Source organism: Myxine glutinosa, chromosome 1, assembly GCF_964187855.1.
Source record: "Myxine glutinosa chromosome 1, kmMyxGlut1.1, whole genome shotgun sequence".
In the NCBI taxonomy this organism is placed as follows: domain Eukaryota; kingdom Metazoa; phylum Chordata; class Myxini; order Myxiniformes; family Myxinidae; genus Myxine; species Myxine glutinosa.
The window spans coordinates 431,959,551-431,986,093 of record NC_136261.1 but is presented as its reverse complement, the minus strand read 5'-3'; positions in this window follow the sequence as shown (position 1 = coordinate 431,986,093).

The window sequence follows — 26,543 nt, the reverse complement described above, 5'->3', positions numbered from 1 at the left end:
TGTTTCTCACATATAACATACTAGCAAAAGTACCCGGCATAGCCGGGAGGGGGGAGTGGAGGGGAACCGGGGGGAGGGGAGGGGAGGAGAGGGGGGAGGGGTAAGGTGGAGGGGGAAGGGGGTAGGAGGGAGGGGGGAGGGCGGAGGGGAAGGGGAGGACGGAGAGGGAGGGAATGGGGGAGAGGGAAGGGGGGAGAGGTAAGGGGATGGGGGAAGGGGGGAGAGGGAAGGGGAGGGGAGTAAGGGGAGAGCCAGTCAACAATGACGTTGCAGTTCTCATGGGAGGAGAGCAGCACAACAATTGCGGCATTGTCCTGCATCTTTGCACCAACAGCACGAAGCGGCTTTTGGAGACTCACCGATCCTGTGACGCCCTCCAGTACCGGCGTTGCTGGGCGGGGGAAGGGAGACCCATACATTCCCAACCCGTACATTCGCCCTCTCGACTCAAGCTCACTCTGAAAAAAGCCTCGCACAAATTACACCGTGAAGGCCCAATGGCCATGTCCATGCCACAAATCAAGTACGTGAGCGAGTCTGGCGCACTGAATTGAAAATATATAGAACTCCCATACTCCGTGAAAAGTGTAGCCGCCGTGTCGCCATCTTGGTTAACACCATTTTTTTTTCTTTTTCTTTTTTTTTGTATACAAGATCGAGGCTCGTGAAAGAGCGAACATTAATCACACAGAAAGACAAACAGACACATAAAACAAATAACATCGGGAGCGGTAGACAAGATGGGGAGAGAGGGGGAAGGACACAAACACAACATTTGAGAGCAGGGACCGAGAGACATGGAGACATCGAGAGATCTGTGGGAGGGAGAGGGCTTTGGGGGAGAGGCATGTGAAGGGAGGGGGGGGGTGGGAGAGGTATAAACATATGGACACTGCCAGGATTTCCAGGAAAGAAGTTGGAATTTCAAACAAGGTGGATCTGGGGTGAATTAGTGGGGGTAGAAAAGATCAAGGTTTTGGATGGGGGAAGATAAGAGATGGTGGTGAACAGCTGTTTTAAAGACCTGGAGGGAGGAGTGGGATTGAAGGGAGTGTGGGAGTTTGTTCCAGAGGCGGGAGAAAAGAGGAATGAAAGAGTGAAGGTGAGCAGAGAGCCGAGATTTCGGCAGTTTAACCATCAGAGGGTTGCTGGCAGATCTTGTGCGACCTGCAGGAATATTTGGGGGACAGAGCACAGAGAGAGCTGGGGGAGCAAGGCCGGAGAGGAGTCGGTAGAAGACAGAAAGACCACCTACCTGCCTGCGGTGAGTGAGTGAAAGGCCCTCAGAGATAGCTTCATCGCGGGAGATTCCAATGATTTTGAAAGCTTTGGATTCAACAGCATGAAGCCGAGCCAGGTGTGAGGCAGGAGCACCAGCCCATAGGGGAGAACAGTATTCCATTGAGCTGCGGATGAAAGCCTTGTATGTGGTGAGGAGCTCAGGTGTGCCGAGGAAGGACTTCGCACGACGGAGGATGCCCAGTCGGCGACTGGCTTTGGAGGCCAGCTTGGAAATGTGGTTTTCCCAAGAAAGATCATGGCAGATAGTGAGACCCAAAAGCTTGAGCGACAGAACTTCTTGGAGAGGATTGTTGAGAAAGTAGATGGGAGGGATGTCCAGTCGATCTTTTCGGAGAGACATAGTAAGAGAGTGAGATTTGTCAGGATTGACAGACATGTTCCACTTGTTTGACCAGTCTGTGATTTTGTCCAGGTCTTCATAGAGTGAGGAGGCTGCAGACTGCCGATCTGAGGGAAGAGGAACGGCGCGGCAGAGAGTGGAGTCATCAGCAAAAAAATAGAGAGGATTTTCCCTAGAGTCGGAGAGATCATTGATAAAGACCAGAAAAAGCACAGGGCCCAGCACACTGCCTTGGGGAACTCCAGCCTGAACAGGAAGGGGAGATGAGAGAAATCCATTCAGGGCCACACGTTGACTACGACCAGAGAGGAAGTCCGCAAGCCATGCATGGAGATTTCCATGGATACCATAGGAGGAGAGTTTGGTGAGCAGAGCTGGGTGCCAGACCGTATCAAAGGCACGTGATATGTCAAGGGAGACAGCTCTGATTTCCTGTTTGGCATTGAGGACCTCCATCCATTGTTGAGACAGCAGAAGCAGCATGTCCAGAGTAGAGTGACCTGGTCTGGGCAAGATTGGGCATGCGCAAGGCATGCGCAAGATTGGAGGTCACGTCTCTTCAAAGCTGTCCATACGCGCACGCTTTCGAAGTTAAGTAGCTTTTCACAATTGTGTTTTTGTCGAAACTGTATCTTTCTTTCAGTGTGTGTAACTATTGGTGTATCTTTAATAGTATTCTTGGTGTTGGTTTTTCATACCTGTGTACAGAATCGTCGGTTAGTTCGTGTCGTGTATTCTGAGGCCTTGTGTAGTACTAGTAGGCTACCATGTCTGACCTTGGTTTGAGGCTTTGTTTCTGTCTCAGCGGTTCTTCGATTGCGCTCGCAATTACTTTCGGTCTCTATTTTTCACGTTTCACGTTCGGTCTCTGTCTCTGTTTTCATCTCAACTCCAAAAAAAAAACAAAAAAAAAATTCCCTTCTCTATTCTTATCCGTTGTTCGTTCTTATTTGTTCGTTCCTTCTTCGACCACGTTGTTCGCGATCACGTGTTCACGTCGTTAAAAAATGTTTCAACTGTCCCCTGAAGAACTGTATTCTGTCATATACGATAACACCTTTTTCTTCTTCTTCTATAAAAGGATGCTTTCGACTTGCTCACCAAATCTATTCATTCCAAAAAAAAATTCCATCTCTTACAGTTATAGTGCCTCTTCATACATTCCCTAAACTCTCCAGAACTCCACCCATCCTTCAGCGGCCTCAAACATATTTTTGACTCGAAGGTCTCAAGAAACTCATTTTGCAATAAATGTTCGTTTCCCATTAATCGTACATTTTTCAAAATCCAATCTCACCCCTCCCCTCCAAATCTTCCCCATCACCCCTTCCCTCCAAAACTTCCCCATCACCCCTTCCCTCAAAAACTTCCCCATCACCCCTCCCCTTCAAAACTTCCCCATCACCCCTCCCCTCCAAATCCACCCCCTTGCCCCTCCCCTCCAAATCTTCCCCATCACCCATCTCTTTCAAATCTTCCCCCTTGCTCCTCCCCTCCAAATCTTCCCCATCACCCATCCCTTTCAAATCTACCCCCTTGCCCCTCCCCTCCAAATCTTCCCCATCACCCCTTCCCTCCAAAACTTCCCCATCACCCCTCCCCTCCAAAACTTCCCCATCACACCCCCTCTAAATCTACCCCCTTGCCCCTCCCCTCCAAATCATCCCCATCACCCATCCCTTTCAGATCTCCCCCCTTGCCCCTTCCCTCCTAAACTCCCCCCACACCCCTCCCCTCCGAGACTCTCCCTCACTCCTCCGCTCCCAGACTCCCCTCTCACCCCTCCTCCTCAAAGCGTCCTCCCCGCTTCTTCCCCCTTCCAACTTTCACCTTCATCTCCCTCAACCTTCTGCCTCACTCTTCCCCCTCCTCAAATAACACCTCACTGCTCCTCACCCAATCTCCATCAAACCTTTTGTCCGCCCCATTCTTCCCTTTCTCCAAGCTATTCTGAAATCTCTGACACACCTTCAACAGCTCTCCCTACCTCTTCCTCCTCTTCCACATCTTTCCCGACCGCTTACCCCCACTGTTCTGTATCCGATGCTCCCCCTTCCTCTTCTTTAACAGTATGGACCTCAAACATCCGGGGCCTTCGCTCAAACTTGACTGATCTCTCCATACAGGTTGCTTCTGACAAACCAGATGTGATCTGCTTAACAGAAACTTTCCTCCTTCATAATGTCTCTGATTCCTTGGTATCTCTCCCAGGTTACTCCCTCCTCCGGTATGATAGACCTGAGCCTCGTCCTGGAGGGGGGGTTGCTATCTTTATAAAAAAAACTCTTCCTCACTCCCCCTGCACTGCCCTCTCTCCACCTCACCCCCAGAAATACCTTTGGTTACGGCTTCCCCTTCGCTCCCATCTTTTGTTCATATGTGTGTTGTACCGTCCACCAAACAGTGATGACTCCATCTACATCTCGCTGTCTGATAATATGGACCAACTTCTAGCTACCCATCCCAACTCTCTCTTCCTCATATGTGGTGATTTCAATTGTCACCATGCCAGTTGGCTGGGTGTGGGTTCCTCTCTCACCAGCCATGGCTCTTCAGCAAAGGACTTCTGTGACTCACTGGGACTGACACAATCTGTCAATTTCCCGACCCGGATCTCAGTCAACGGAGCATCTTCTCTTCTGGACTTGGTTATGACTAACTTCCCTGAAAATGTTTGCTGCTCTTCTTCTGCTCCAATCGGCTCATCTGATCATGTGCTTGTTAAAGTGGACATCTCTCTGACCATTCCCAGAGAGCCTCCTCAGCATGCTCCATGTCAAGTGGAACGAGTCTGGCATTTCACTCAGGCCAACTGGCACGGTCTTCAAGCAGCCATCAATCATCTGGACTGGTCTCCCATCTCTACCCCCTCTGACATCAACTCATCCTGGGAATTCTTCCAAAGTAAATTGCTCTCTCTCATGCACAGATTTATCACATCTTGTCTTCAGTTATCATACCCATCCTCCCGTCCATGGTACATGGAATCTTGTGGTGAGGCTATTGCCCAGAAACAACTTGCTTTCGTCTCCTGGAAAGCAAATCCAATGGAAGGATTGCTCTCTCTCTCTCTCTCTCTCTCTCTCTCTCTCTCTCTCTCTCTCTCTCTCTCTCTCTCTCTCTCTCTCTTCAAGAGGTAGGGAGTTCCACTTGATTTGGAGGGGAGGGGCAAGGGGGAAGATTTGAAAGGGATGGGTGATGGGGAAGATTTGGAGGGGAGGGGCAAGGGGGAAGATTTGAAAGAGATGGGTGATGGGGAAGATTTGGAGGGGAGGGGCAAGGGGATGGATTTGGAGGGGAGGGGTGATTGGGTGAAGAGGTCGGGAGTTCCAGGAGACCCAGGAAACAATATCTCTCCGTTCTTAGGACAGAACTCTCTTATCTCTCTCCCTCTTCCAAATCCTGGTGGCATCTGGTCAAATCTGTTTCTGGTGTTTGTTCCCCCTCCATCCCCTCCCTCACCTCAAACGGCTTAACGGCTGACTCCGCACGTGAAAAAGCTGAATGCCTCAACTCTGTGTTTGCCTCTAAATCTTGTGTCCCAAACCCATCCCTCTCTGTACCCACCGTACCCAGTCATACCCAGATGCTCCTGGACTCTGTGTCCTTTCCTCCTGACAAGGTGGAAAAGTTTCTGTCAACCCTCGACTCTGATTCTGCAACTGGACCTGACAGCATCAGCCCATGGGTCCTAAAATCCTGTTCTTCTGCTCTTTCACTCCCTCTCTCTGTTCTCTTCACCCTCTCTTTTGCTCAAGGTCATCTGCCATCTGCTTGGAAATCTGCCAACATCACCGCTTTGCACAAAAAGGTGCAAAAACAGATCCCAGCAACTACAGACCAATCAGCCTTCTCCCAATTATCAGCAAAGTCATGGAATCCATTATTGATTGGAGGTCTCGTCTCTTCAAAGCTGTCCATGCACGCTCGCTTACGAAGTTAAGTAACTTTTCACAATTGTGTTTTTGTCGAAACTGGTCTTGTATGTACCTATTGGTGTGTCTTTAATAGTATTCTTGGCGTTGGTTTTTTGTACCTGTGTACAGAATCGTCGGTCTTTCTCATCGTGTATTCTGAGGCCTAAGTGTAGTACTAGGCTACTGTGTCCAACCTTGGCTTTAGGCTTTGTTTTTGTCTCAGTGGTTCTCCGATCACGCTGAAATTTTTTTCCGGTCTCTGTTTTCACGGTCTTTTCATCCCATACTTCCTTGTTTTAAAATCTCAAAAAAAAAAAAAAAACCCAAAAACATTTCCTTCCGTTTTTATTCGTTTATTCGTTCTTAGTTGTTCGTTCGTTCATTCTTCGACCACGCTGTTTGTGATCACGTTGTTAAAAAATGTCTCATCTGAACCCTGAAGACCTGTATTCTGTCATTTTCTATAACACCTTTTTCTTCTTCTTCTATAAAAGGATGCTTTCGACTTGCTCACCAAATCCATTCATTCCAAAAAAAAATTCCATCTCTTATAGTGCATCTTTCATTCATTCCCTAAACTCTCCAGAACTCCACCCACCCTTCAGCGTCCTCAAACGTATTTTTGACTCGAATGTCTCAAGAAACTCATTTTGCAATAAATGTTCGTTTCCCATTAATCGTACATTTTTCAAAATCCCATCACCCCAAAATCCCATTTCCCATCACCCCTCCCCTCTAAATCTACCCCCTTGCCCATCCCCTCCAAACCATCCCCATCACCCATCTCTTTCAAATCTTCCCCCTTGCCCCTCCCCTCCAAATCTTCCCAATCACCCATTCCTTTCAAATCTCCCCCCACACCCCTCCCCTCCGAGACTCTCCCTCGCTCCTCCCCTCCTAGACTCCCCTCTCACCCCTCCCCCTCAAAGCGTCCTCCCCGCTTCTTCCCCCTTCCAACTTTCACCTTCATCTCCCTCAACCTTCTGCCTCGCTCTTCCCCCTCGTCAAATAACACCTCACTGCGCCTCTCCCAATCACCATCAAACCTTTTGTCTGCCCCATCCTTCCCTTTCTCCGAGCTATTCTGTAATCTCTGACACACCTTCAACAGCTCTCCCTACTTCTTCCTCCTCTTCCACATCTTACCCTACCGCTCCCCCCCCACCCCTGTTCTGTATCCGATGCTCCCCCTTCCTCTTTCTTAACAGTATGGACCTCAAACATCCGGGGCCTTCGCTCAAACATGTCTGATCTCTCCATACAGGTTGCTTCTGACAAACCAGACATGATCTGCTTAACAGAAACTTTCCTCCTTCATGATGTCTCTGATTCCTTGGTATCTCTCCCAGGTTATTCCCTACTCCGGTATGATAGACCTGAGCCTCGTCCTGGAGGTGGGGTTGCTATCTTTATAAAAAAACTCTTCCTCACTCGCCCTGCACTGCCCTCTCTCCACCTCACCCCCAGGAATACCTTTGGCTACGGCTTCCCCTTCGCTCCCACCTTTTGTTCATATGTGTGTTGTACCGTCCACCAAACAGCGATGACTCCATCTACATCTCGCTGTCTGAGAATATGGACCAACTTCTATCTACCCATCCCAACTCTCTCTTCCTCATATGTGGTGATTTCAACTGTCACCATGCCAGTTGGCTGGGTGTGGGTACCTCTCTCACCAGCCATGGCTCTTCAGCAAAGGACTTCTGTGACTCACTGGGACTGACACAAACTGTCAATTTCCCGACCCGGATTTCAGTCAACGGAGCATCTTCTCTTCTGGACTTGGTTATGACTAACTTCCCTGAAAATGTCTGCTGCTCTTCTTCTGCTCTAATCGGCTCTTCTGATCATGTGCTTGTTAAAGTGGACATCTCTCTGACCATTCTCAGAGAGCCTCCTCAGCGTCGACGAGTCTGGCATTTCACTAAGGCCAACTGGCACGGTCTTCAAGCAGCCATCAATCTTCTGGACTGGTCTCCCATCTCTACTGCCTCTGACATAAATTCTTCCTGGGAATTCTTCCAAAGCAAACTGCTCTCTCTCATGCACAGATTTATCCCATCTCGTCTTCTGTTGTCATACCCTTCCTCCCGTCCATGGTACATGGAATCTTGTGGTGAGGCTATTGCCCAGAAACAACTTGCTTTCGTCTCCTGGAAAGCAAATCCAACGGAAGGAAATCTCATTTCCTTTCACAAAGCCCGAAACAAGTGTGTGTCCACCCTCAGGAGAGCCAGGAAACAATATCTCTCCGTTCTCAGGACCGAACTCTCTTATCTGTCTCCCTCTTCCAAATCCTGGTGGCGTCTGGTCAAATCTGTTTCTGGTGTTTGTTCCCCCTCCATCCCCTCCCTCACCTCAAATGGCCACACGGCTGACTCCGCACGTGAAAAAGCTGAATGCCTCAGCTCTGTGTTTGCCTCTAAATCTTGTGTCCCAAACCCATCCCTCTCTGTACCCACCGTACCCAGTCGTACCCAGCTGCTCCTGGACTCTGTGTCCTTTCCTCCTGACAAGGTGGAAAGGTTTCTGTCAACCCTCGACTCGGATTCTGCAACTGGACCTGACGGCATCAGCCCACGGGTCCTAAAATCCTGTTCTTCCGCTCTTTCACTCCCTCTCTCTGTTCTCTTCACCCTCTCTTTTGCTCAAGGTCATCTTCCATCTGCTTGGAAATCTGCCAACATCACCGCTTTGCACAAACAAGGTGCAAAAACAGATCCCAGCAACTACAGACCAATCAGCCTTCTCCCAATTATCAGCAAAGTCATGGAATCCATCATTGCTTCAGATATGAAATCTTTCCTCTTCTCCAATGGCTTGATCTCTGATCATCAATTTGGTTTCAGACCTGGACACTCTACTCTGGACATGCTGCTTCTGCTTTCTCAACAATGGATGGAGGTCCTCAATGCCAAACGGGAAATTAGAGCAGTCTCCCTTGACATATCACGTGCCTTCGATACGGTCTGGCACCCCGCTCTGCTCACCAAACTCTCCTCTTTTGGTATCCATGGAAATCTCCACGCATGGCTGGCGGACTTCCTCTCTAGTCGTAGTCAACGTGTGGCCCTGAATGGGTTTCTCTCATCTCCTCTTCCTGATCAGGCTGGAGTTCCACAAGGCAGTGTTCTAGGCCATGTCCTTTTTCTGGTCTTCATCAATGATCTCTCTGACTCTCTTGAAAATCCTCTGTATCTCTTTGCTGATGACTCTATTCTCTGTCGCTCCATTCGTCATCCCTCAGATCGGCAGTCTGCTGCCTCCTCACTCTCTGCAGACCTGGACAAAATCACAGACTGGGCAAACAAGTGGAACATGTCTTTCAATCCTGACAAATCTCACACTCTTACGATGTCTCTCCGAAAAGACCGACTGGACAACCCTCCCATCCACTTTCTGAATAATCCTCTCCAAGAAGTTCTGTCACTCAAGCTTTTGGGTCTCACTATCTGCCATGATCTTTCCTGGGAAAACCACATTTCAAATCTGGCCTCCAAAGCCAGTCGCCGACTGGGCATCCTCCGTCGTGCGAAGTCCTTCCTTGGCACACCTGAGCTCCTCACCACATACAAGGCTTTCATCCGCAGCTCAATGGAATACTGCTCTCCCCTCTGGGCTGGTGCTCCTGCCTCACACCTAGCTCGTCTTCACGCTGTTGAAATCAAAGCATTCAGAATCATTGGAATCTCCCGCGATGAAGCTAACTCCAAGGGCCTCTCACTCACTCACCGCAGGCAGGTTGGTGGTCTTTCCTTCTTCTACCGACTCCTCTCTGGCCTTGCCCCCCCAGCTCTCTCTGGGCTCTGTCCCGCAAATATTCCTACAGGTCGCACAAGATCTGCCTGCAACCCTCTTATGGTCAAACTGCCAAAATCAAGACTCTCTGCTCACCTTCACTCCTTCATTCCTCTTTTCTCCCGCCTCTGGAACAAACTCCCTCACTCTCTTCAATCCCACTCCACCCTCCAGGTCTTTAAAACAGCTGTTCACCACCATCTCTTATCTTCCCCCATCCAAAACCTTGATCTTTTCTACCCCCGCTAATTTCACCCCAATTCCACTTTTTTGAAATACCAACTTCTGTCCTGGAAGTCATTGGTGTCCTTGTGTTTTATACTTCTCCCTCCACCCCCCCCCCCCCTTCCCATGCCTCCTCCCCCAAAGCCCTCTCCCTTCCACACATCTCCCTGCTCTCAAATGTTGTGTTTGTGTGCTTCACCTTCTCTCCCCATCTTGTTTAACGCTCCCGCTTTTATATATATTTTGTTTGTCTGGTTGATTTGTTTGTGAAGTAAATGTTAGCTCTTTCATGAGCCTCGATTCAGTATCCAAAAAAAATAAAAATAAATTGCTTCAGATATGAAATGTTTGCTCTTCTCCAATGGTTGATCTCTGATCATCAATTTGGTTTCAGACCTGGTCACTCTACTCTGGACATGCTGCTTCTGCTTTCTCAACAATGGATGGAGGTCCTCAATGCCAAACAGGAAATTAGAGCTGTCTCCCTTGACATATCACGTGCCTTCGATACGGTCTGGCACCCCGCTCTGCTCACCAAACTCTCCTCTTTTGGTATCCATGGAAATCTCCATGCATGGCTGGTGGACTTCCTCTCTAGTCGTAGTCAACGTGTGGCCCTGAATGGGTTTCTCTCATCTCCTCTTCCTGTTCAGGCTGGAGTTCCCCAAGGCAGTGTTCTGGGCCCTGTGCTTTATCTGGTCTTCATCAATGATCTCTCTGACTCTCTTGAAAATCCTCTCTATCTCTTTGCTGATGACTCTACTCTCTGTCGCTCCATTCTTCATCCCTCAGATCGGCATTCTGCAGCCTCCTCACTCTCTGCAGACCTGGACAAAATCACAGACTGGGCAAACAAGTAGAACATGTCCTTCAATCCTGACAAATCTCTCACTCTTATGATGTCTCTCCGAAAAGACCGACTGGACAACCCTCCCATCCACTTTCTGAATAATCCTCTCCAAGACGTTCTGTCACTCAAGCTTTTGGGTCTCACTATCTGCCATGATCTTTCCTGGGAAAACCACATTTCACATCTGGCCTACAAAGCCAGTCGCCGACTGGGCATCCTCCGTCGTGCGAAGTCCTTCCTTGGCATACCTGAGCTCCTCACCACATACAAGGCTTTCATCCACAGCTCAATGGAATACTGCTCTCCCCTCTGGGCTGGTGCTCCTGCCCCACACCTAGCTCGTCTTCACGCTGTTGAAACCAAAGCATTCAGAATCATTGGAATCTCCCGCGATGAAGCTAACTCCAAGGGCCTCTCACTCACTCACCGCAGGCAGGTTGGTGGTCTTTCCGTCTTCTACTGACTCCTCTCTGGCCTTGCCCCCCCCCCCCAGATCTCTCTGGGCTCTGTCCCGCAAATATTCCTACAGGTCGCACAAGATCTGCCTGCAACCCTCTTATGGTTAAACTGCCAAAATCAAGACTCTCTGCTCACCTTCACTCCTTCATTCCTCTTTTCTCCCACCTCTGGAATAAACCCCCTCACTCTCTTCAATCCCACTCCACCCTCCAGGTCTTTAAAACAGCTGTTCACCACCATCTCTTATCTTCCCCCATCCAAAACCTTGATCTTTTCTACCCCCGCTAATTTCACCCCAATTCCACTTTTTTGAAATACCAAATTCTGTCCTGGAAGTCCTTGGTGTCCTTGTGTTTTATACTTCTCCCACCCCCCCCCCCTTCCCACGCCCCCTCCCCCCAAGCCCTCTCCCTCCCACACATCTCCCTGCTCTCAAATGTTGTGTGCTCTCAAGTGTTTGTGTGCTTCCCCTTCTCTCCCCATCTTGTCTTCGGCTCCCTCTTTTTATATATTTTGTTTGTCTGTTTGATTTGTTTGTGAAGTAAATGTCAGCTCTTTCACGAGCCTCGATTCAGTATACAAAAAAAAAAAAAAAAAAAAAACACGACTAACAGGTGTTCACTGGCGCTGATGGGTTTGTATGGACAGCCGAGGTCAAGACAAAGAGCTCGATGTTGATACATCCCATTGCCAAGTTATGTCTACTGGAAGAAGCAACTTAAGAAGATGGAAGATGACTCGTATGGACATTAAAAACTTAAACGAATATCGATGCATGTGCGTATGTGTCACGAACGCCTCTGTTAGCTATTTTTCTTAAGGTGTTGAATGACCCCCTGGTTCGTTCAAACTAGAGTACCTACATAAAGAGAGTAGCGACATAGGGGGACCAGAAATTTAGGGTCACGTGACTCCAGGTGCCATTTTGTTTCACACGCGATCGCGTATCAATCAACGCCGTACGCAGCTTAAAACGAATTAGTACTGAAAGTTTGGTGATCAAAAAATCTGACAAAATGACGGGATGTTGCGCCTTTGGATGCAGCAATAAATCGGAGATTGGGTACAAGATGTAGAGGTTCCCTGCAAATCCACAAAGACGGAAAGTATGGGAGAACAAAGTGAGCAGAGTGGGATGGAAACCAACTTCGTCATCGTGTTTGTGCGAGGTAAGCAGTGGTGATATCGGTCCCATGTATTAATATTGGCGTATGTATCGGTTCGCACGAAAAGGGAGGAGCTTAATCGTATGACGTCATGAAAAAACGCGATGACAGCCTCGCAGAACAAGAGCGGAATCTCCATACAGTTCCAGGGTGTGTGTGTGTGTGTGTGTGTGTGTATATGTGTGTATATGTGTACGTGTGTGTGTGTGTGTGTGTGTGTGTGTGTGTGTGCACGTGCATATATGTGTGTGTGTGTGTGTGTGTGTGTGTGTGTGTGTGTGTGTGTGTGTGCGTGCATATGTGTGTGTGCGTGCATATGTGTGTGTGTGTATATATGTGTATGTGTGTATGTGTGTATGTGTATATGTTTGTATTTGTATTATTTAATTATTTCCCAAGAAGACTATCTTTTTTTTTCTTCATTTTACTTATAAAACTCAATAAGACATAGTCGATATTGAAGCGCGGTGCTACGCGCGCTACTTGTGGAGCAAGGAGGAAGCGGACAACGCGGTAGGTTAAATGAGTCTATTGCAAGAGCTCCACTGTAGCACTGGAGCGTTCCGGGCTGCACGCCCGGTGTATATCCCGAGGCCACGCCTACCCCTGGGGCGTGGCCGCCGCCCTCTTGGTGCGTGGAATGATGCCATCACACCAGTGAGCTTTTGTGTCCGCCACTCGCGCCCCCCCCAGAATTCCCGCGCACCTGGAGGGCCAGTTTGCGGGGCAAACGGATGACCCGGCCGAAGCGCCCTCTGGCGACTGGCGGCGTCCGGGGTGCAGGGATGCCAGCTGGGACGCCTCCAGCTGCACCCGGGATGGGTGCCGGACCGGGGGGCGGCGTGCCGGCGGGGCCGGGCGGTGCCAGGGGTCCGCCCGCAGGGGGCGGCCTCGACGTGGGGGCCGAGCCACCGGCGGTGGGTGGTCCACGTCGAGGTGGGCCGGTTTGAGGCAATCCACTGAGATGCGGTCGGGAGTACCGCCGATGTCCAAGGTGAAATGTTTCACCCCGGTCTCCAGCATGCGGAAAGGCCCGTCGTACGGGGCCCGCAGTGGTGTCCGGTGGGCCTCGTGCCGGACAAAGACGTACTCCGCGGTGCAAAGCTCCAGGGTGACATGCATAGGGGGGTGCCCGTGGTGCGCCGTCGGCACCGGGGCGAACCTCCCGGCGGTCTTCTGTAGCGCGGAGCGCTCCTGTGCCGCGGACCATGGTGCCGTGGTGTCGGGGAGGAACTCGCCCGGCACCCGCAGCGGTTGTCCGAAGACCAACTCCGCCGTGGATGCGCGCAGGTCGTCCTTGGGTGCCCTCCGGAGGCCCAGCAGGACCCAGGGGAGCCTGTCGACCCAGCCGCCGTCACTGAGGGTGGCTCGGAGCGCGGCCTTCAGCGAGCAGTTAAACCGCTCGCACAGGCCGTTGGCCTGGGGGTGGTAGGCCTTTGTTCGTTGCAGCTGGACCCCGAGCCCCCGTGCGACCACCCCCCAGAGCTCCGAGGTGAACTGGGGGCCACGGTCGGATGAGATGTCAGAGGGGGCGCCGAACCGGGCGACCCAGGTGGCGATGAACGCCTGTGCGACGTCCGCCGCCGTCGTCGCCACCAAAGGCACGGCCTCCAGCCACAGGGTGGTGCGGTCCACCATTGTGAGGACATGGGTGAAACCCCGCGAGGGGGGCAGAGGTCCCACCAGGTCCACGTGAACGTGGTCGAACCTATGCTCCGGCACCGCAAACGGGGCCAATGGGGCCTGGGTGTGTCGGTGCACATTCGCGCGCTGGCACGCGAGGCACGTTCTTGTCCAGCCGCAGATGGCCTTCCGGAGGCCATGCCAGACAAACTTGTCGGCGACCAACCTCTGGGAGGCCCTCATGCCCGGGTGGGACAGGCCGTGGATGGCGTCGAAAACCTGGCGCTGCCAGCCCGCGGGCATGATGGGGCGGGGCCGCCCGAGGGAGACGTCGCACCAGAGGGCCATGCCCGTGCCGTCGAACAGCACCTCAGTGACGCAGAGGCCCATGATGGCGGTCCGCATGGCCTGGACATCAGGGTCGGCGGCCTGGTCTGCCACCAGCCGGGCATAGTCGATGCCAAGGTAGACTGCGTGGGCGACGGACCGGGAAAGGCAATCCGCCACCGAGTTGTCCTTCCCCGCGACGTGCCGGATGTCTGTCGTGTATTCGGACACGGCCGAGAGGTGACGCTGCTGCCAGGCCGACCACGGCTCGGTGACCTTGCCCATCGCGTAGACCAGTGGCTTGTGGTCGACGAAGGCCGTGAACGCACGGCCCTCGAGCAGATGGCGGAAGTGCCTGACCGCCAGGTGGAGCCCAAGCAACTCGCGGTCGAAGGTACTGTAACGGCGTTCGGGCGGGCGAAGCTGCCGGCTGAAGAACGCCAGCGGTTGCCAAGCACCACGCACCCATTGCTCGTGCACCGCGCCCACCGCGTAGTCCGAAGCGTCGGTGGTAAGGGCGATTGGTGCATCGGGCGCCGAGTGCGCGAGCATGGTGGCGTTGGCCAAGGCGAGCTTTGCGCTGACGAATGCCACGTCCATCTGCTCGGTCCAGGTAACGTCACCTTTGCCCGGCTTCCCTCGGAGGGCCTCGTGCAGGGGGCGCAGGAGCTGGGCGATGCGGGGCAGGAACCGATGGTAAACGTTTACCATGCCCAGGAACTCCTGGAGCCCCCTGATCGTGCGGGGGCGCGGAAACCCCTTCACCGCCTCCACCTTGTCCGGTAAGGGGACGGCCCTGTGCCTGGTGACGCGGTGCCCCAAAAAGTCGATAGCGGCGACGCCGAACCGGCACTTGGCAGGGTTCACGATGAGGCCATGCTGGCCCAGGCGTTCGAAGAGCGTGCGGAGATGGCGGAGGTTCTCTTCGCGGGACGTGCTTGCGACGAGGATGTCGTCCAGGTAAACGTAGACGAAATCCAGGTCGTGCAAGACGCTGTCCATCAGACGTTGGAATGCCTGAGCCGTATTCTTCAAACCGAAGGGCATCCAAAGAAACTCGAAGAGGCCGAATGGTGTGATAACGGCCGTCTTCGGGATGTCCTCCGGCCTGACGGGGACCTGGTCATACCCGCGTATGAGGTCCACCTTTGAAAAGAAGGACATGCCCGCCAACCGGGCGGAGAAGTCCTGGATGTGGGGGACAGGGTAGCGGTCGGGGGTGGTGGCGTCGTTGAGGCACCGGTAGTCCCTGCACGGTCGCCATCCCCAGCCGGGCTTCGGTACGATGTGGAGCGGCGACGCCCAAGCACTCTCGGAGTGCCGCACGATGCTGAGCCGCTCCAGCGTAGCGAACTCCGCTTTAGCTACTGCGAGCTTCGTCGGCTCGAGGTGGCGTGCTCGGGCATAGACCGGCGGCCCGGCGGTGGGGATGTGGAGTTCCACCCCGTGCTTGATGGCCCCCGCCGAGAAGGTGGGCCGCGTGAGGGCCGGGAAGCTGGCGAGGAGGCGGGTGAATTCGTCCGCTGCCGGAAGCGTACAGATGAACCTGGCCTCAACCGAACTTCTCAGCAAGCTGCTCGGCGAGCCGCTCGATGAGTCGCTCCGTGAGCTGCTCAATGAGCTGGGCAGCGCGCAAGCGAGCGAGCTGAATGTCTCGGCCTGGACGAGCCTTCTGTGCTTTACGTCCACCAACAGCCCATTAGCGCACAGGAAGTCCGCGCCGAGCAGTGCCATGGGCATGTCGGCAGTGACGAACGACCATCGGAAAACCTGCCCTCCGAACCGCAGAGAGAGGCAGCGTTTTCCGTACATGCGTATGGACGTACCGTTGGCAGCAAGCAGCGTGGGGCCCCGGCCTGCGGTTTGCTTGTCGCACGTACTGGCAGGAACGACACTCACCTGCGCTCCCATGTCGCACAGGTAACGGCGCCCGGATAAGGTGTCCGTGATGAAGAGTAGGCTGTTTGAACGGCCGGCGCTCAGTGCCACTACCGAGGGCCGGCCCGGGCGTTTCCCGACCTGCCGAATGAGCACGGCGGGCGACACTGCCGAGCCTTGTGGCCGAACCTGGCGTGGAAATGGCACCATGGTTGCGGCGGAGGCGGCAAAGGCTGCGGCTTTCTCCGCAGTGGCGGTGGTGGTGATGGTGGTGGGCGGGGCGTGTAAGCGGCCGTGAGGTGTGCATCGGCATCGGGGATGAGATTAGCACCAGCATCAGCCTCGGGATGCGCGACGGCCGCACCAACACTCGCCTGCATGTCCAAAACCACGAAGAACCTGTGGGCCTCGGCAGTGAGAGCTCGGGGTTCCGTCGTCGCAGAACCGGCCAACGCGAGGCATACTCGTGCTGGCAGCTGGCGTCGAAACAGCGCTCGGAACAGGAAATCCGGGGTTTCATCACCCAACAGCGATAGCATATGGTCCATGCGGACCGACGGGCGCGTGTCACCAAGCTCGGGGAGGTCCAGGAGGCGGTCGGCCCTTGCATCCACCGTGAGGCCGAACGTGGCGAGGAGGAGACACTTGATCGCCTCGTACCTGCCGTCGGCCGGTGGGTTCCTTAGGACCGACACGACGCGGGCGGCCGTGCCGGGCCCGAGGGAGGCGCCCACGTGGGAGTACCCAATGAAGCGCGGTGCTATGCGCTCTACTTGTGTAGCAAGGAGGAAGCGGACAACGCTGTAGGTTAAATGAGTCTTTATTGCAAGAGCTCCACTGTAGCACTGGAGCGTTCCAGGCTGCGCGCCCGGTGTATATCCCGAGGCCACGCCTACCCCTCGGGCGTGGCCGCCGCCCACTTGGTGCACGGAATGATGCCATCACACCAGTGAGCTTTCGTGTCCGCCACAATATAATAGTACATTATTTCCAAAAACCCTATTTGTAATCATATTACCCTCAGTCATAAAATGATTTTGCCATGACAATATGTGATCTACCATTGCCTCGACTAAGAATTTTACTTTTCGCGAGCAAACGAACTTGGGGCACCACCTTATGGACCACTTGTTTGTGGCCGAGCACCACCATGGACCCCAATGTTTTGGGGCATGACCCCTTTGTTGGGAGGGGCCAAGGGCCTTGCTCACGGACCACGGTAACGTGGCACCTATGCACAACAGGTGGACCACAATAGTCGGCCCCTGTTGGCCATAAATAACAAAACGGTCAGACAATTTTCAATTTACAAAACAACTGAGAAAAGTTTTACATTTTGAACATGCGTAACGGTAAGACGTCCTTAACTCAGACTGTCCAGCCACCAAATTATTATTTGCAAATACTTATTTCAATATTATGAAACCCCCACTGGAACTGTCTTGTTGCTAATGCACTTGTTCCATGATTGAATAATATTTTTTGTCCATGACATGTCATGAAATGACAGAAAATAATCAAGGTTTCATCAACATACTGGTATGCCAACAATTAAGTACAAATTAATTTGTCGACAGACATCGATAATTATTTCCTTATAATTATTTATATTTATATTAGTTTAGTATTAGTTCACTAATTTTTATTAGTTCGTATATTAATTTATATTAGTTCACTGGCATTGCGGCAAGTGCTCGCACCGCGCGCTGGCGAGTGAAACAAAATGGCGTCAATGCGGAAGTTGTCGCTACTCTTTATGTAGGTACGATAGTTCAAACTGGGGACCATGTTGATGCTCAACAACAACAACAACACCAACTCCCGCGCTTGAGATTCAGCAAACAACAACAACAACAACAACTCGGGCCTGCGGCGGAAGTGCCATTTTTTTCTCTCTTTCTGCCGTTTTGCGTGCGAGTGCACAAACCCCCATTTTTGTCCGTTTGTATTTTCCTTTGGGTATTCGCTCATTCTGCGGGTTTGAACACTTGGTACATTATTATCCGACTGTGAAATGCCTCTTTGTAACTTTTTAATCATTGACATTCTTCATGGTTGTTTATTTTCGATTTGTTGTTTGATAGTTCCTTACTGCTTGTATGAATTAATATATTTTCTGGATGATTTGTTCATTCCAGAATAAAACGGCATTCTTTGGCAAGGTTGTCGTCACGTTCTTGTTCGTTCGCCCGCCGGCGTGGTACAGGTCACCAAGTGTCTGTGCACCCGAGAAGGGGGTGCAGCCTAATGCCGAGAGGGACGCTGGGTTGTCGAGGAAGACAAGCGAGGAGCTGTCAAAAATGTGCAGCCTTGAGGATTTGTGCGTGTCCTGTGTGAGGAAACCAACAGATTTGAGGAGAGTTTGTTTGTTGTGAGAGAACTGAGAACGAATGATGATAACTGAGGAGGATTGGTGAGAACTGAACAGAATTGAGCAATTGCCTTCACCCTGTTCTCATCTACCCTCCCTCCCCCATGCCTGGTGATCATCCTGCTCGTCTCCTTCTCACCTTTTTGTGTACTTGCTGTCTCATCATCGTACTGTCTGTCCATCGATTGTTCCATGCCCAACTTCCCCCTTCCCCTGCTGCCACCAGAGATAAGTCGCCCAGTTTGGTCCCTGACTTCATCTGTGCTTGTGACTGGAGAGGCGCCATATATTTTATAGGATTTATTTTACCATTGTTTATCTCATTGTATGTCGTTAGTATTCAATTCACTTTCCCTGGTTGTTACTTGTTCTGCAATAAACCAGTTTTTTCGTTTATTAAAAGTAATAAGGTCCTCGTAGTTATTCTACTCAGCCCATGCATGCGAGCATAACATCGCCGTCATTCGGTACGTCTTCACAGAAATTATAACCTTTGGGTCCATCGTGGGGTTTTAACCTCCCATCGCAACATGCTTGATGTTAGTTGAGCCGTTGATGCCACAATATATAGCATGATATTTCGAGAAGGTATGGACAGATTAGTACAAACTTGGTGGTCGAGTTGGATTGATGATAAAAACAAGTTGATTAACTTTTGGTTAAGATCCAGATGCAGATCTGGCCTGGCAGCATGATTTTTTAAAATTATTATTATTATTATTTTTTGGGATACAAGATTGAGGCTCGTGAAAGAGCTAACATTAATCACACAAAAAGTCAAACCGACACAAAAAAAACACAAAATAAGGGGAGCGGTAGACAAGATGGGGAGCGGTAGACAAGATGGGGAGCGGTAGACAAGATGGGGAGCGAGGGGGAAGGACACAAACACAACATTTGAGAGCGAGGACATCGAGAGAAATGTGGGAGGGAGAGGGCTTGGGGGAGGTGCGAGAGGTATAAATCATATGGACACTGCAAGGACTTCCAGGAAACAAGTTGGAATTTCAAAAAAGTGTATCTGGGGTGAATTAGCGGGGGTAGAAATGATCAAGGACATCCATGCTTATATCCGGCAGGATATCTCAAAACGTTGTGGACAGATTCGGCCGTATTTGGTGGACATGTTGGGTTTTTGACAAATAATAAATTATTTGATTTTCGTGAAGATCCTGAAACGAGATTTTTTCTTTTAATTTAAGTGACTTCACCATTGAGATAGTGCTAAATAAGATTTATGGCATGATATTTCAAAAGGTTTGGGACAGCGTATGATAAAATTTGGTGAATGAGTTTGTTGGTTGACAACAACAAGCAGATTCGATGTTGGTTCAGGTCCGAATCCAGATGCTGCCTATCAGTGGGATCCAAAACGTAAACACTTCACGTAGCGGAGGTATGTTCTACCGAGTGCTGTTCTTTCCTTATCCCGATGATTTCAAACAAATTTTAAACCTTTCTGAGCAAAGGCCCAACAAATGGGAATTGAACTTCTCTGAACAGCTGTGGTTTGCTTGGAACAAAAGTGAAGAGTACATTTTTCCTCCCACAATCAAACTGTAATGGTCTATTTTGTGCGTACCACAATCTGCTCCCTTCCTGGTACATGATCTTTGCACTCATCAATCGGGTCTTGAACCCTTTACTCTGTGTTCAACAGCGACCATCTTTATCTACATTTCCCACCCACCAGATAATGTTTTTTTTCACGGCCCATACTCCAGGGCGCACTTTGTGTACCAGGAAATTGTCGTCTTGAAACGCAAGGTTCGTATTTCCTGAGTTTTAATCGAGAAAACCCAAGAGCAGAACACAAAGCCACCAAGTTGCTGCAGTGAAGCCCAGAATGGTCTTTGTAATGTCACAGATATTGTTGTCTTGGTAACTACTGTCACGTGAAGAAGTAAGTAAAGTAAAGCGTTGTAAAGTTTTGACTTTTTCAACAAATTTCAACATACAGCTATTTGATCTTCATTTCAACAATATTGATAGATAAAGGTGATATAATATAACAAATATCATGAAACATTTACATTTTGCAGTCCATTATATAATTTAAATAAACATAAATGCAAATTTCGCATGTGGAAAAAGTAAGTACACCCCGACATTTATCACAACTTTAAATACCTAAAATTAGAATCAGATGCACCAGCTCAGGTGCAAATGATTAGAACATCGTTAGAGAGGATCTTGGAGGAACCTGTCTTATTTAAACCTCAGATATTTCGTTTGGTTTGCTCTTTGTTGTTGAAGTGTGCGGCGTCACCATGCCTCGATCAAAAGGAGCTCTCTGAGGCCTTCAGAAATACGGTTATAGATGCCTGCGAGTCTGGGAAGGGATTTAAAAAGATCTCCAAATAATTTGAAATCAATCATTCGATTGTCCGGAAGATCATCTACAAGTGGAGAAGATTCCAAACAACTGCCAACTTGTTCAGGCCAGGCCGCCCCATCAAGTTCAGCCCGAGAGCAGACCGCAATATGCTGAAAGAAGTCTCTAAGAACCCCAGAATGTCATCACGGGACCTCCAGGTAACTCTTGCCGCTGAACCCAAAATATATTCAGTCCTCTGTACTTAAATGACCCTATAACCTTTGACCTGCTGAACCCAAAATCTGTTCAGTCCTCCGTACATAAATTACCCTATAACCTTTGACCTGCTGATCCCAAAATCCATTCAATCCTCTGTACTTTTACCAAGTTTCGTTGGGGCTTCATTGGTTCATAAGGTTTTGTGGTGACAAAGATTTTCAATTAAAAGTCACAACGGTTGACCTTTTGAATCACAAATCAAATCCGGTCATCTTCCTATTATAGTCCATCCTCGTGGCATAGATGGGTTTAAACTGGAATTAGATAGGTACTTATAGCTATTGAGGATCCAGGAGGACATATGGATGTTATTGGCAGGGCTGTAGGGGGGAGGGGAAGGGGGTAGGGGGAAGGGGGAGGGGGAAAAGGGAGGGTGAAAAGGGAGGGGGAGGGGAAAAAGGGAGGGGGAGGGGAGAAGGGGAGGGGGTAGGGTGGAGGGGGAAGGGAGGGGGAGGACGGAGGGGGGAGGGGGAAGGGGAGGGCCAGTCAACAATGACGTAGTTCTCATGGTCGGAGAGCAGCACAACAATCGCGACATCGTCCTGAATCTTCGCAACAGCACGAAGCGGATTTTGGAGACTCACCGATCCTGTGACGCCCTCCAGTACCGGCGTTGCCGGGTGGGGGAAGGGAGACCCGTACATTCCCAACCCGTACATTCCGTGGTGAATAATATTCCTCGCTGAAAAAAAATCTATGTGAAACATGCTACTATCTATGCTAAATCATGCTAAATCATGCTAAATGCTAATCATGCTAAAATCTGTGCTACTTGCTGTGAGTTTCTGGCGGCAAGGAACATCACGTGATCGCGTCACGAACATCATTCGTGATCACGTCATCACGTGATCGTGATCGTCATCAATGAGCGCGAATCAGCGAATCAGCGCGCTGCTCTCCCACCGATTCAGATTCCGTGTATAATATTCCTCGCTGAAAAAAAATATGGATGAAAGAAAAAAAAACCTTTGTGGTGTGAATGGCAATGTTCCTCGCTGAAATGTGAAAAACGCAATCGCTTTTTGCTCTGAAATACGTGCGAATGCGTAAATGAGGTAATGGCATCAAGGAACATCACGTGATCGCTCTGAGCGAATCAGCGCGCTGCTCTGCCACCGGTCAGATTCGTGCATAATATTCCTCGCTGAAATGCGCTAAAATAAAAATATGGTAAAAAAATATTATGAAATAAATTATTAGGTCGGCCATGTTCTTCCCAGGCTCAATGGCCATGTCTGTGCCAAATATCAAGTACGTGAGCCTCTCCGTTTAGGAGTCTATCGGTAACATTACACACACACACACACACACAAACTGTGTTTTATATATATATATTTTACTACTATTGTAATTATTTTGATTATTAAATGTTTTAATTTTATTATACAAACAATTATTCACACAATTGATGAGGTTGGTAATGATCACGTGATCTCCTCCTTGAACTGCCCGTCCATTTCTCCTTTCAATCATCACCCATCATCATCATCATCATCATCACCATCACCCAAATCGGACCAAAAGAGAGTAACACCCAAAAGGCCACCTGGCCATGGTGAATAAAGAGTTTGAGTTAAAGTTCATTTCACATTAAATAAGATAAACAATGACCTTATTTAATTGTATGAACTTCACCCTTCACCACCCATCATTTGATGGAATAGATCTTCACATTGGTTGTTTTGGTAGAAGGAGCTGGTACTCAATTTGTCGACCTCAGAAGGTTGACAAGCTGAGTCAACCCTCCTGGCGTGAATTGAGCAATCGACCAGGATTCGAACTCAGGATCTTTGGATCCCAAGCACGGCACCCCAACCGCGAAGCCAACACCAGCCTGAAAAGAGAGTGAAGAGTTAGTGTTAAATTTCATTCTGTAGCGGTTACTGGACACACTTCTCTTGTACCGGCCGGTGACGTAATCAGCGGGCGGTCACTCGGATTGCATAATATGCCCCGTTGAGAGGCGTGGCTTACTGTTTGAATTTGAAATATATACTGCCGCTCGGGGTAGCAATTTTCAGTGCATTCGTGCCGAGCTCGGAATAGGAGGCTAATGCCTGTGTCGCCTGCCAGCGCGCGAAGGTCCACCGGCACACCCAGGCCCCGTTGGCACCATTTGACGTGCCCGCGCGGCGCTTCGACCACGTCAATGTGGACCTGGTGGGACCCCTTCCCTCCTCGCGGGGCTTCACCCACCTCCTCACGATGGTGGACAGGACCACCAGGTAGCCGGAGGCCGTCCCGCTGGCATCAACAACATCTGCCGACGTGGCGTAGGCCTTCATTGGCACCTGGATTGCCCGTTTCGGCGCCCCCTCGGACATCTCCTCCGACAGAGGCCCGCAATTCACCTCCGAGCTTTGGGGCATGGTCGCCCAGGCCTTGGGGGTCAAGCTTCACAGCACCACGGCCTATCACCCCAAAGCCAATGGCTTGTGCGAGCGATTCCACTGCTCAATGAAGACCGCTCTCAAGGCCAGCCTCCAGGATGACGGTTGGGCTGACAGGCTCCCGTGGGTCCTATTGGGCCTCCGAACGGCCCCTAAAGAGGACCTCCAGGCTTCCACCACCGAGCTGGTCTATGGCCAGCCACTGCACGTGCCGGGCGTGTTCATCCCTGACGCCACCGGCCCCTGGTCTGCGGCTCGCCAACGCTCGGTCCTCCAAGAGGCCGCCAGGATATTCGCCCCCAAACCCACGTCCCCCCATCACTTCGCACTGCGGAGTACATTTTTATCCGCAACGACGCACACCGGGGACCGCTCTGGCCACTGTACGATGGACCTTTCCGGGTCCTGAAGAGGGACGACAAGTCATTCATCGTGGACATTGGCGGCAAACCAGACCACATCTCATGGACTGCCTCAAACCAGCCCATTTGGACCTCGACCAACCTCCACGGTTGGCCCTTCCTCCCTGGCGGGGCCGTCCCCCGTCAACCAAGCCCGCCGCCCGACCATCCGCCACCACGCCACCTACCACCCCCACACGAATCACCAGGGGTCGTTTCGGCCGGGTCATCAAGACCCCCTCAAACTGACTCTCCCGGTGCAAGTTAATTCTGGGGGGGCGCATGTAGCGGTTATCGGAAGCATACAGAATCACCTTGCACCGGCCGATGACGCAACCGGCGAGCGGTTACTTGTCCGGACTCGCCCGGACGTGTTCAGACTTGCCTTTCCTGGGTGAACACTTGACTTGCATACCACGCCCCGTTGAGAGGCGTAGCTTTTGTGTGTTGAACTGAACTTATAAATTGCCGCCCGTTCGATCGGCTGATTCAGTGCTTTTGAGTTGAGCTAGAAATAAATAGCTCAGTGAAACTTTATTCCTGGTGTCGTCCATTTTGTCCGGCTTTATCGTGAGAGCATAGCTCCACAACCCTTTGGTATTACACATGACGTATTATGTAAACCTGTTTCCGTTTCCGGGTTGGTGGAGTCAGTTGCTCGATGATGCCCTGCAGCCGAAGGCTTGCGTGTTTGGTCACCGTGTCGTTTGAATAAACTCAGATGTTAATCTCTGCCTCCTTGAACTTTTAACAGTGAATATTGATTATTGAAAGAAGAGCTGAAGAGAGACAAAATCGTTCTCGTCGTTGCTAATGAGAGTTCACAGCGTCACCTTCTGAGGTGACGTGATTTACCTGTAAACACGGCCATTGAGACGTGTCAGGTGGAGGAGCTCATGGACAGGTGGATGAGAACAATGGAGGAGGAAAGGTCGTTGATCGACAGTGTTAATGTCACAGTGAGACAACCATACAGCACGTGGATGGACAACCGTGACACGTGTAAATACTGTGGTAATGCACACAGGTGAGGAAGAGAACACTGTCCAACCTTTGGTAAAACATGCAGACCATGTGGTGGAGCTAATCACATTACCATGGTTAATGCTTCAAGAGCATGAGAAGGCCCACAGCAGGGCCGGTACACAGGGTGTAAAACACTGAACCTGATGAGGAAGACGATAACAGCGGTAATTTCATTTACACAAGCGAGTGCATCGGTGCTGTGACGTAGAGAGGGGGAAATGGTTTGTCACGTGACAACTGCATAACAAGTTACAGCAATGGCAGCTCGATTCGGGGGCAACATGTGACGTAATGAGCCGCAAAGACAAGATAACTCCAGCACCTGATGCCCAAATCTTACCAAGTGACACGAGACTGAAGTTGTATTCGGATGAGCTGATGACGTCACTGTGACTTTTCAAAACAAAGTATGTAATACGTGGACGAGCACACAAGGTTGAATTTGAAATTGTGGAGGCCAATCAGAAACCCCTATTGTCACACTCCACATGTGAGCGCTTGGGACTGCTGCACTTCACTGTCCTTGCTGAACTGAACAAAATGGAGCACCATCTGACTCGGCCTTTGACCAAACAACGGCTGATAAGCAGGTACAACGATGTTTTGAATGGGACAATACAGTCAGTTCCTGGAGAAGTACATTTTGAACTGGATGTCAGTATCCGTCCAGTACAGTGTGCACCACGCAATGTACCTGTAGCCATGAAGTCCGCCGTGAAGGTACAGCTGGACAGACATGAGGCCGATGGTCACATTGCTCCTATGTCCGAACCCACAGACTGGATAAGTCACATGTTCATCGTGAAAAAGCCTGAGAAGATGCGAATATGCAAAGATCCAAAGTTTTTGAACCAATCACAGCGAAGATCTCACGACATCATGCCAACATTCGAAGATGTCTTGCACAAACTACCAAAGGCACGGGTATTCACACTTGTCGATGCACGGACACCTTTTGGCAATGCAAGCGAGACGAGGCGAGCAGCTACATGACAACATTCGGGACCCCCTGGGGCAGAAAATGGTGGCTCAAACTACCTTGTGGAGTCTCCGTAGCACCAGAGGTGTACCAACTCAAGGTGTACCAACGTAAGCAGCATGAGCTATTGGTGGACTTGGTGGAGTCGAGCTTGTTGTGGATGACATCCTCATTGTTGGTTGTGGAGACACACATGATGAGGCAAACAGCGACCATGATGCAAAGTTACTGGGGTTGATGGATCGCTGCAGACAGGTTAAAGTTAAACTAAGACATAGTCTGGAGAAGATACAGTTCAAAGTGACAAAGGTCCGTTTCCATGGATACATGCTGTCCTCAAATAACCTGAAAGCTGATCCTGAAAAGATGAGAGCCAACCTGGAAATGTCACACCCCACAGACGTGAAGTACCAAAACACGATGCTGCCATGCAGGAAATAAAGCCCTTGGTCACCACTGTACCTGCATTAAGGTAATATCACATCTCAAAGCCAGTCACAATACAAAGTGCCTCAAGATAAAATAGACTTGAGTGCTGTCTCGTGCAAGAGGGACAACCAGGTGAATTTGCATCAAGGGCACCAACACTGATGGAGCACAAGTATACACAGATCGAAAAAGAATGTCTGATCATCGTGTTTACCTGCCAATGCTCCCACCACATCCTGTACGTCCAGGAAGTGATCACGGCAGATACTGATCACAAGCCTCTCTGCCATTTTCAGCAAGGCCCTCCGACGCGCACCTGAGCCCCAGAACATGATGCTCACACTCCAGAACTACAGCCTCGGGGTTGTGTACAAGCCTGAGCCTAAAATGTACATCAGGGACACGCTCAGCAGGGCAACAGAAGCGTTTACCCAGGTATAAACTGCCGTCCAGGTGTTTCGCAGGC